At 41.7% G+C, this 10,760-nt stretch overlaps 1 pseudogene; it reads right to left on the reverse strand.

Moving 5' to 3' along the window:
• Positions 1–3,517: 3,517 nt before the first annotated feature.
• LOC118749717 lies at positions 3,518–4,118 on the reverse strand (annotated as a pseudogene).
• Positions 4,119–10,760: the final 6,642 nt, after the last annotated feature.

A 10,760-nucleotide genomic window follows, 5' to 3' on the forward strand; every position in this document is an offset into this window, starting at 1 on the left:
GCCATTTCATGCATTTTTATCATTCGCTATTTATCCTTATATTCATTTATTCGTTTAATCTATTCGTTGTGAACCATTCGATATAATTTGAAAGTTCAGTTTAGTACTGGACGCCACCAAAGTGTAACACGCTTACGCGTTTTAAATAGTCAGTTAATAAAGACAAAAATATACTTAATAAATTTCGTTTAGTTTAAATTTGAAATCTAAAGTTTCGCCGACAGACTGTTTCTCAAGTTGGGAAAATGCTAGTTCTCAACTTGAACTCCAATGTAATTCTCCAATTGGTCTGAAACATATCATTGAAATACTGAAATTGAAATAGTAAAATACCTTATAGCTTTTTGATTGAAACGACATATATAGACGAATTTAAATATTGATTTTTCATTTTATTACTCCTTTTGTATTATGTAGTTAATCAATACCATATTACAATAATTCACTTGACAGTATACAGTCCGACAGTTATTTTGCCACTTGATTCACTTCACGTTTTATTTTCTTTCAAGAATATTTGAGGATACTTTGAAGATAATTTACTTTTCGTTGGTAGTTTTCCCCTTTATATAGCTTTAGTTTTTCACTTGATAATTAAAAACTCGTATCTCTATCACTTTTTACGTATCTGCGCGTGGGTTAGAGATAAGTCGGAGAATGATGTTGGATATCAACTTGAGAACTATGAATTTCTCCAAGGTTGGAGAAATATTTTTTTTGGTGTTTATTGGGTCTGGTATGACCATAGAGTGATGCTGTCTTAAAAATTGTATCGATAATGAGTTTAGCTTAATAAAATCAACTCTTTGTGGGACTCTTTTTGTTCTTTGTTGCTTTTCTTCAATAACAGAGCTGGGCTTCCATGCCTTTATTATTTTCCGCTAGTTATTTTCAGCGCGAAGAATAAGACCATGTTCACACGTCGGGAGCTAAACGTGCGTTTACAACTACGCTAATTTCCCTGCATTTTAGTCAACATGCTAACGCGAGTTAAACGCACGTAAATTCGTGTAGGTGTTAGTATCAAATCGCGTGTTACTCTTCCACTCGAACGTTGCATTATATCGACTCTGTCGCCTTCTCGCGGTTTTTGCTGGCAATTAAGCAGTCGTGAAGACCAAGGAATAACCACACATAGAACCACAATATCCCAACTTCGCTCTGGCTTCTACAGCAGGTTAAAGTCATACCTGAGCAGATTAGACGCAGATGTGCCAAATGAGTGTCCAGCATGCGGAGAGACACCCCATGACTCGAGACATCTCTTCGACAATCCTAACGCCTTTGTCCCTGTGGACCGACCCTATTAAGCTGCACGCTTCTTAAGGCCGTTCCACATAGAACTTCGGCGTTGATGTTGATTAACAGCTGACTATGAATACACACAATTATATGGACATGTCTACATATCAACGGCAACGCCAACGCCAAAGTTAACACTCACAAAAAGATGGGCATCTCTCACCTTTTTTTTCGCGCGTTGTCATTCAGCTGTTGCAAATAAATAAAACTACGTGAAATAGTTTTAATTTTCAATCAAATGTGGGCAAGAAATATCATTTTTCATGCAATTATTGATATGGAATATGAAGTTATCTGTCGTTAGTATGTGAATTTAGTGGTCAAAGCATTCGCTGCCAAGCGTTCATAGGGACGTTCCGATACCATTAACGTATCGATGCCTACTTAAATGAGTTTACTCAAATCGCTATTTCGATACTACTTATATGAGTAAAGCGAACGTATCGATACCTACTTATATCGATAATTTTTCATGCAACAAAGCGAAGATAAATTTTCTGACTTTATCTGTGGCATACCTTTTGCGACACCTGAGTGGAAGATCGACATATCTCGGCAGCCAGTTCGAAAACGCCCTTTCTCAGAAAACTTTTCAAAAGCGCCCTATTTCAGAATTCGTTTCAAAAACGTCTATCTCGGCTGCCGATTCAAAAACGCCCTATCTCAAATATTTCCAATATACTTTCAGTTGAGGTAAGGGCGTTTTTGGATCAAATTCTGAAATAAGGCGCTCTTGAAAAGTTTTCTGAGATAGGTCGTTTTTAAATCAAATTCTGAAATAGGGCGCCTTTTGAAAAGTTTTCTGAGAAAGGGCGTTTTCGAACTGGCTGCCGAGATAGGTCGATATTCTTGTAAAAATATATCCACACTTTAGATTTTGGCGGTGCCATTTCTTAAAGCAAAGTTTCTTCCATAGAAAAATATGGCCGACCATATGGCTCTTGCTCAAATCTATTCGATACAAGTACTTTTCTTTCGATACCAATTAGGTATCGAAAGAACGATTCGAGTAAAAAAAGTAGTTGGTATCGAAACAAAAGTATTGAGTACATACTCGTATTTACTTGTATCGGAACATCCCTAAGCGTTCATTGTAGCAAGCATACTTTTAACATGCGTTCTGTCAAACCAACGCCAGCGCCAAAGCCAACGCGAAAGTTCTATGTGGACCGGCCTTTAGGGCTTCCGTTAGTGGAGCTTGACGACAACGACTGAGATATTAACCGATCTGGGCCACGATCCAGAAAATAAAAGTCTCTCTTCGTCGATTTGACAGCATCCACCCATTCGATGACACAATACTTTTGTTTACATTTTCTGGTTCGTGACATTTTAGGTTATTTCAACTTTACAAATTTACAAATTCGGAGGATTTTGAGCGTTGTTTTGTTTTTTGTGAAAACTTATAAAAAAAGTTATAAATTAAAGAAAAAAATGAGGTGTGCAGTGGTAAATTGTGCTAGTGTTAGTGCCAAAGGATCTGGGTGCAGTTTTTTTTACTTTTCCGGCCGACATTGAGTTGGTGGAAAAGTGGATCCAGTTCTGCCGGAGACCAACGGATTTCAACGCCCGAACCAGCGTCATCTGTGTAAAACACTTCACCACTTATGACTTCGAGTACGAGCTACCTACGAGAACCTATAAATTAAATCCGGCATCAGATCACATGCAATAAACGGCAACATTTCATTACGATGTATTTTTTATTTATTTGTTATTTGAAAATATAACACGTTCCCCTGATAAAGCTTTTTATTTATACATACTGACCTTCTGCTTCCTACCGGAAATGTTAAGCCGTATGCATAAAAAACTAAGCAATTGCTTTTTTCTTGAAATTGCATACCTTTCACTTAAATTTGTTTGAACATAATATTTGAATTATTAATAAACAAGCACATGTACTTATTGCCAATAACAATTTCTATTTTATTTAGTTTTAAACTTTTCTTTATATATTTATGATTAAATAAATCGGTTCTCGTTTTATTACACAGGATCATCTCTACTTTTTATAGAAAATTTTGAAAAAAAGTGAAACTAAGCGAAATAATTTTATTATTGGCAGAGTTAGTGTCTAACCCTACGTGACTGCTTCTAAAAGCTATCGTGTTGCACGTGGCATATAAGACTTAATTTCATTATTACATTAGTGTGATTGATATGTATGTATATGAATAGGATATTATATATTTATGTATTTAAAAACCCACAACTTTAAGGCCGCGCCTCTGAACTTGTTAAAATCTTGCCGTGTCACAAACATATTCGTTATTATGTAAGGAAAACTACGAAGAATATGAAAAAGAATATCAGTACTGCGAAGATTTTTATCATCAGTTTGGAAGTATTTCAATATTTCACCAAGCGCCGCTTCTATGTTCAATTCGGCATCTTGTATGTTTGTATCGATACGCTCCACAGTCTCTTGCTCCTTAACCATATGTGCTGATTGTTGAAATATACCGCCTAGCTCGACAATAGTCGATTCAATATTCTGCATAGTCTCAGCCTGCTGTTGCGCGTAACTATCGGAGTCATCATATAATGCAATCTGCTGCTGCGTCTGTATTCCACTACCTCCGACTGCACCCAGCAATGGTGTTGTATCACTTGCGGCCATGTCAATGCTTACGGCCGTATTCTCTTCGCTTAACAGCAAGGAGCCCTGTTTCGCTGTACTCGAGCGAACAGTGCTAGCAGCAATTGGTGACTGCCCGAATTGATCCCGACGCGCTTTTTGTTGTTTGAGATTTTCTATACGCACTTCTAGTATCTGTTTGAAGTCGGTGCCCATGCTGGCTAATTTAGATTGTAACGCATGTCAGAAAAACGAAACAAGCGAGTTAATTTTAAGTTGTATATTTAAATTCAAAAACTATGGCTCGCGGCCAGAAATATATAGCAGACAAATTTTCAGTTTCCGTTCTTAGACTTCGTTCGGCTTCGTTTTACAATTGGTTTCTGGCTTCTTGAAACTAATAACTAGAGCTGACGTTGACAATCGTTTCAAAAGGGAATGGCGCTGCCATTGTGTTGTAATAGAAAATGTCCCTTTGAGTGGCCAGTGTTGCCGACATTCCACGCCCCGTGAATCCTTAAGGGGATTCACTGAACTCTAAAGCGGCTAGCTTGCTGGCAGGTCGACGTAAAGTACCATGGCTCGTGCGAACTTCAACGGTGCGTACTTGTCCATCTTTGCCGGTGAAAACTGTTTCGACGATACCTTTTCGCCACTGGCTCCTCGGCATATTTGAGTCGCAAATGATTACAAGTTGCCCAGTCTTCAGGGGTGGCACCTCATTCCTCCACTTAGAGCGTTGCAACAGTTGTGGCAAATATTCCACTGTCCAGCGCTTCCACAATTTGTCTTTCAAATTTTGCAAAACTCTCCATTGCTTTCGCAAGCATATTTTGGATTCTTCTTCGGTCGGCGTTTGCGTTGAGTTGAGACACCCCAATAAAAAATGGTTGGGTGTCAGCGGCTCGTCTTCTTCAGCGGTTAGCGGCAAATCAGTCAAAGGGCGGCTGTTTACAATGTTCTCCGCTTCGATGACAACACTACGAACCGTTTCAAGTCGCGGTGCCTCTTCTTGTAGCACCTTTGACAACAAGCGTTTCACGCATTGGACTAATCGTTCCCAACAGCCACCAGCACTTGGATCAGCTGGGCAGTTAAATGTCCACTCAATGCGCACCTTCGCAATTTGATGTCCAATCTCGGCGACGTCAAATAGTCGATTTTCCTTTGTTAACTCTTTCTGGGCTCCGATAAAGTTGGTTCCATTGTCGCTTCGAATCTTCACAGGCGTGCCTCGACGATTCATAAAATTTCTGAGGCAAATTAGAAATGAATCACTTGATAGGTCTTCAGCGACTTCTAGGTGAATGGCGCGTGTCGTTAGACAAGTGAACAAGGCTATCCAGCGCTTTTCACGACGGCGGCCCACAGCTACATAAAATGGTCCACAATAATCAATCCCCGTATAACTAAACGGGCGGAGATACGGTGTTAAGCGGTCGGGCGGTAATTGGCCCATGAGCGGTACATCAGGTTTGGCGCGTGCTATTATGCACGTCGGGCAGTTTCTTTTTGTGCGCTTCAACACAGCGGGTGCATGAGGCATCTAAAATTTTTGGCGTAGTTCGTTTATAATTAGCTTATCGTTTTGGTGATGCCTCTTTTGATGATAATGCAACATCAATAGATGTGTAACCGGATGGTTTTGTGGCATTATGACTGGGCGTCGCGCAGTCATTGGAATACAGTATGCGGCGTCAATTCGTCCTTTGACTCGAAGTATGTCATTATCAATATACGGCGTTAATTGGCTCAAATTATTCGTCTTCGGCAGATTAGATCCAGCGCGCAACATACGGATTTCTTCAGCATACACCTCGTTGTGTACGATGCGACAGATGGCGTTCTCGGCTTTCGCTAACTCGGTTGCGGCAAGCTCACCTCTTTTATGTTGACCAGGCTGGGTGTTATGTGCAAATCGCAAAACCCATGCGATTGTTCGCACTAGCTTTAAGTAACAAGAAAATTTAGTAAAATCAATCACAGGCTCACCTAGCTTAATGTTGAGAATTCGGTTGGGTGTCTCCTCAGATTGACAATGCTCAGATGTTAGTGGCACTTCTTTAGGCCACAGCTCCTCTCTTTGGCGAAGAAAGTTGGGACCTAGTGTCCATCGCGTTAGCAATTCAAATTTCGGGGGTGTTGCAATTCGAGTAGCATCATCTGCTACGTTAAATGACGTGGGCAACTAACGCCATTGTGATGGTTCTGTGTTGGTAAGAATTTCGGCAATTCGATGAGCGACAAATTGTTTATATCGGCGCTCAGTTGAACGAATCCAAAGGATGACCGGTTTTGAGTCACTCCAAAATATCGTACGCCTAATACGAATGCTATGGCTATTGACAATTGAAGTCATCAATCGGCAACCCAGTAAGGCAGCTTGTAGTTCTAGTCGTGGGACACTCATACCTTTGGCGGGGCACATCGTGTTTTAGCAGCAACAAATGCGACGTCAACTTCGCATCCTCTTAGCATGCGCAGATACGCAACGGCAGCATAGGCAGTGGAGCTTGCATCGGCAAAAACATGTAATTCTACATCATCGGCTGATGGTAATAACGGTGAATAACATCTGGGAGTAGAAAATTGTTCCACACGTTGGAACTCCTTCCACCATGCTGTCCAATAGGCTTGCATTTCATACGGAAGCGGCTCATCCCATGTTATTTGCATCTTCCAGGTTGCTTGTAATAAAAGTTTGGTGTATATCATGAAATTAGCTAAGAAAACCGACATAACGATTCCAAGCATCTCTCGTTTAGTTGGTGGGCGTTTACATTCCAAAACGTCTTTTGGCACTTTATTGAATTTGAAATGGAACTCGAATGTGTCTTTGTTTGTGTTCCAAAACATTCCCAGTATTTTCTCGGTACTATTTCCTCTTTCCAAGTTGAAGCTTTCTCCTTGGACGACTTCATCGTTATTGAGCTTGGCTTCAAAACTTTTGCAATTCGATACGAAGTTTCGAAGTTTAAACCCGGCGGCAGCATTAATGCGAATGGCTTCTAAAGTAACTTCTTCGGCTTCTTGCGTGCTGTCGAAACTAATGACGAGGTCGTCAACATACGTGTTTTCGATGACAGCGTTTGCGCCCATGGGCATCGGCTCCATATGGCTTTCAACGTTGACGTTTTTCACGTGCTCAGCGCAACATGGTGAACACGCGGCACCAAAAATCATCGACACCATTTGGTAAACTTGAATCGGCGTTGAAACGCACCCATTCCTCCGTAGGAATCACTGCGAGTCTTGATCGGCATCGCGTATTCTGACTTGCGAGAACATTTCCTGTATATCGCCCGCTACAGCCACAACACCCTGACGAAACTTAGCGATAATCGTCCAAAGCGGCTGAGCGTGCTCCGGTCCCTTTAGGAGTGCCGAGTTCAGTGATATGTTCGACGTAGCGGCGGCAGCATCGAATACAATGCGAAGCTTATTCGGTTTGCTTGGATTCACCACTCCAAAATGTGGCAAATACCAAGTGGTAGGGCTTTCACAGTTAGCTTCTTCAGGCTCCAACAATCGGGCATATCCCTTCGCGATATATTTGTCGATTTCTCTTCTATAATTGGCGGCAAAGGCGGCATCTCGTGTCATTTTGTTCTCAATGTTAAGCAACCTCTGTTTGGCCATGGCATAACTTTTAGGCAAATTTACATTTTCTTCTCGCCATAGCAGACCAACTTCGTATTGTCTTCCGATGTTTTTTTGTTGTTTCAGCAAGAATTTTCTTGGCCCGGGCGTCTGAATCAGATTCGAGCACAATGTCAGCATTTCGTACACCAAAACTGTCGGCAGCAAAATAGTCTTCGACCACCTTTTGTAGCTCCTTAAGCGCTTGACCCTCACGCAGATGAAGTACACGTGGCTCGTCGTTGCTTCGTGAATTAGTAGGACCAAATGCGGTCCAACCTAATTTAGTTAAGGCTGCGATGGGTTTGTATGGCCCATCCTCTACAATGTGTTCTGTCACCTCAAGGAAACAGTTATCCAAACCCAACAGCAGAACAGGCTTGGCATTATCGTAATTTTTTATCGGCAGCGACTTCAAATGTGAATGATCATCTCGACAGAAAGTTTGTGTTGGCAGATTTAGGCTTTTGACTGTGCGTATGTTCTTTATATCATACGTTGACGACTTCTCCGCATGACCCTTTATGGCCAAGGCTATTTTACGTGACTTCTCTGTTGTCTTCTTGTCGTCATACCATTGCAGTGTGAGTGGTGCGGCGTTTCCTCTAAGGCCTAGGCTGTTGGCTACCTTCTCCTCAAGTAGCGAAATCGATGACCCTTCGTCAAACATGGCGTAAACGGAAATTCTTCCTAGTGGACCTGACAAAATGGCCGGCAATATCTTGAAAAGGTGTGAAAGACAGCGTTCTTCACGGCAGTTGAGTATGTGCTCCCTTTCTTCGTTGTTTGGCGTGACTGGCTTTGGAGGCTGCTTGGCCTCAGAATGAAGTAATTGATTATGCAGGCGCACGCATCCATTTATGCCACATGGCTTCTTTTTAAAACAATCGGTCAGGCTGTGTCCAACCTGCAAGCATGAAAAACATAATCGGTTACGTTTTACAAATTTCCACTTATCGTCTATATCCAGAGCAGCAAACTGGCGACAACTGCTCAGTTTTTGACTTTGCTGGCATTGCAAACACGGCATATTTGAATTATCAAATGTCATCTCTTTGTTGTGCAAAACTCTCTTTGCACCCAACGCGGCATGTTGGCGATTGCTATTGGCATTAGCTAGACGAAAACCCAACGGTGTCGACGGCTGCGAAAAACGTTGAGCATTTGGCGCATGTATTGGCATCAGACTCACAACCCTTGCGAGCTCACTGAGCCAAGTCGAAAAGGTCTCCACCGTAGGAAATGGCGAAACGGGGGCAGCAAACTTCGTCCACTCATATTGTTTTGATTGCGGCATTTTGGTCACTAGTTGATCCAAAAGTGTTGTATTCATTAGGTGGTGTTCACATTTGGCAGATTTAAAGAATGCAACTATGTTGCGCACTCGATTAGAGAAACTCAATACAGGCTCAAGGCGATTCTCATAAATGACTGGGAAATTCTTGACTTTATCCAACTGAACCCGTACAAGCATGTCGGGGCGTCCAAAATTGAACTGAAGTTCCTCAATGGCTTTTGGCACATCGTTTGGATAGATAAGAAGCGATGTCACAGCATTCTTGGCGTCGCCTTTTAACGCCTTATGCAATCGCATCAAATTTTGTTTGTTGTTATACCCAAATTCAATAGTCGAATCAGTGAAATTGGCAAAAAATAAAGGCCAATCTTCTGGATTACCATCAAAAGGCGGCAGTGGGTACAGTTTCACCGCATAGTCCTCAGAAAACGTAAGAGTAGTTGCACGATGCGGCGCTGACAAAGATGTTGACGACGTCAGTAACGGTAATTGTTGTTGTGGCAACCCAAAAGTTGCAGGTTGCGGCGGTGGCGCAGTATATGTTGATGTGTGTGACAGAGGCAGAGTATATGCCGTTGACTGCGGCGGTGGCAAATTATATGTTGATGTCTGTTGCAGTGACAGAGTATATGCCGTTGACTGCGGCGGTGGCAAATTATATGTTGATGTCTGTTGCAGTGGCAGAGTATATGCCACTGACTGCGGCGGTGGCGTCGAAAGTGGCACTGGCTGCGGCTGTGGCGTCATTGACGGTTGCGAAAGTGGCAGCTCAGCATTTTGAATATCGGTCTAGCCTCACTTTCTATTCTGGCCCGGAGTTCCTTCATTTCATCCCGGCTGTGGCCAGTCTCTTGGCGAAGCTCATCCACAGATTGGCGTAAAAATGAAATGCTCTGTAGTAATGTAGCTAATTGTGTTTCAGATAAATTGACTTGCGGCTGTGGCGATTGTGCACCTGTTGCACCCTCGTTGTCAGGCATATTCACTATAGTTGAATCTAACAGGCTTTCCTCCGAACTATTGTCGCTGCTTTCCTCTGGAGCAGCAATATCAGTAAGCTTCGATTTGTTACGCGTTATCATGAAGACTCTTGAAAAGCGTATGTTGCAATATGGCGGCTTAAGCAAAATTGCAAACGCTTCACACAACCACAATAAAACAATTGTAAAAACTTATGTCAGAAAAACGAAACAAGCGAGTTAATTTTAAGTTGTATATTTAAATTCAAAAACTATGGCTCGCGGCCAGAAATATATAGCAGACAAATTTTCAGTTTTCGTTCTTAGACTTCGTTCGGCTTCGTTTTACAATTGGTGTTTTTGTCGCGGCTTCTTTGAAACTAATAACTAGAGCTGACGTTGACAATCGTTTTAAAAGGGAATGGCGTTGCCATTGTGTTGTAATAGAAAATGTCCCTTTGAGTGGCCAGTGTTGCCGACAACGCATATACCATGATGTAAGTCAATTCTTGAATCTATTGCGGTCGATCATCAAAAAGACTCTTCTTTTTGGCCACTGCAAAAGAAAAGGTAAAGTAATATTTATAATTAAGAACACCCATTCATTTTATACTCACGCATTGTCAATTTTTTCCAACTTGGCATATGCACTTGCTATGTTTTTGCCAATATATGTGTGACCATCATAAATTCCTTTCTTTGGCATACGTCAATTGTTGCAAAATAGCCTGTAAGAAAGGCGTAAACATAATAATGTAAACATCTTCAAATGCACTTCTACTTCTAACTTACTTGTAAGTCTCTAATCCGTTGCTCGTACATAAATTGCGACTGCGTCAAGGTCTCTATACGATTGCGGCCTTGGTTTACATTGGCCTTATCCGACAACTGGCGTATGATAAGCTGCGCCATTTCCAACTCATTTGACTTTTCTATGAACTGATGTTCAACATCGGGAGCACGTTGCTGCATTACATCTAAC

The sequence above is a fragment of the Rhagoletis pomonella genome, unplaced genomic scaffold (assembly GCF_013731165.1).
Source record: "Rhagoletis pomonella isolate Grant_MI unplaced genomic scaffold, Rhpom_1.0 Rhpom_scaffold_00035, whole genome shotgun sequence".
In the NCBI taxonomy this organism is placed as follows: domain Eukaryota; kingdom Metazoa; phylum Arthropoda; class Insecta; order Diptera; family Tephritidae; genus Rhagoletis; species Rhagoletis pomonella.